Raw genomic sequence first — 1,611 nt, forward strand, 5'->3', positions numbered from 1 at the left:
TCTCCCCTCTCCTATCTTCTCTTTCTCCTTCATTTCTCTCCTCCATCTCCCTACCATTTTCCTCCCTTTTCCTTTTTAATTCCTCCATTACTTCACTACTCATCTGTTCCAGTATTCTTTCATCCTCTTTCTTCCTTTCCCATTTCACCCTTTCCCTTTCTAATATACTCTCTATCACCCTCCCTTCTTTGTATTTCTTAGTCGTTTCTGATAGTAATCTCCTCTTCCACATTGCCATTTCTCTTTCTTTCTCTTCTTCTTCCCTTTTCTTTTCTCGCAGCACTGCTCCTGATACCCTTTCTGCTGCTGCTTTTACCCTTTCAGCTTCTCTCCTTTGCTCCTCAGTTCGTTCCCTTATTTTTTCCAATTCGTTCTTACCTTCTTTCTTTTTCCTCGCTCTCTCTCTTTCCTCCCTCTCGAGCTGTTTGATCAGTTCATTCTGCTCATCCCTTAACTCTGCTAGTCGTTCCTCCAAAATCTCTTCCTTTTGTCGTAACAGCTCTTCCCCCCTCATTTCACTCTCCCTGGTATTATCCTCATCTGTTTTCCTTACTACCTCCTTCTCTTCTCCTGTTAATGAACCTCGTAATTGTAATAGTATCTGTGCAGCTACCCACTCATCATTTCCTATTTCCACAGTTTGTTCTTCTCCAGTCCTCCCCTCCCCTGCTGGCATCTTCCTATGAGCCACATATGGTGGAGGGCTGTATGCCGGGTTCGAGTACCCCTCACCCGCCCTTAACTGACCTCTTTCTATTTCTCCTAACTCTCTTAAAGGGTACAACCCCCCTCCCTCTGTTTTCACTCCCTTTGCTGGGGGTATATCGTTGCTCGGTTCCTTTTTTATTTCATTTGATGTATTATTCTTTTCTCCTCCCTCTTGTCCATTCCCCGTGTTCTTTGGGTCTTCACTCCCCTTTTTCCCATCCTCTCCTTCCTCCTTAATCTCTTTTTCTTCCGGTATTTCCCCCACAGTGAACAAAATGGATTGGTCCTGGTCGGGACCCTTGGAACATCCTCCATAAATTAAACACCTCCACGTGGTTTGCCAACTTCTTCCCTTTGTATGTATTATGCAGATGGTTTAATAATGAATGTTGGGCATATGGATCGAAGCTGCCATTAGGCGGCCACGGTGTTATCATTTTGTTGTCCGTCCCCTGGGTCCATTCTATGCTATACTTGATCAGTTTCTCCCTATGGGGTGACAGTGTGGTACATATGTGTTGTAGTGGGGTAGTGAGGGTGTTCCCCCACCCTCCCGATCCGGTCCCGTATGACATAGTAGCGCTCCACTTGTTACCCTTCCCCTATTTGGTAGCGGTTATTTCGCTAGCAGTTTACAATATACAGCCTTATATCGTTACCTGGCCCCGTAAGTTTGGGGACTTGCGATAGTCCGCTAAGGAAAATTATTAAAAATATGTTATTTACATTTGTATATTTTATTTTCTTCTTTCTTCCTTTACACGACACCCTTACGGCCCCCTGCGGCTGAGGCGCACGTAGCCCCCTGCGGCTGCGTACCCCTTGTGACGTTCTTATACAGCCGTCCTACTTTCACTTGCTCCTCCTCCCTCTTCTACACTTGCCGTGGCTGGCGTTCTCCGT

Source organism: Ambystoma mexicanum, chromosome 3p (genome assembly GCF_040938575.1).
Source record: "Ambystoma mexicanum isolate Mex_15411 chromosome 3p, UKY_AmexF1_1, whole genome shotgun sequence".
Lineage (NCBI taxonomy): Eukaryota > Metazoa > Chordata > Amphibia > Caudata > Ambystomatidae > Ambystoma > Ambystoma mexicanum.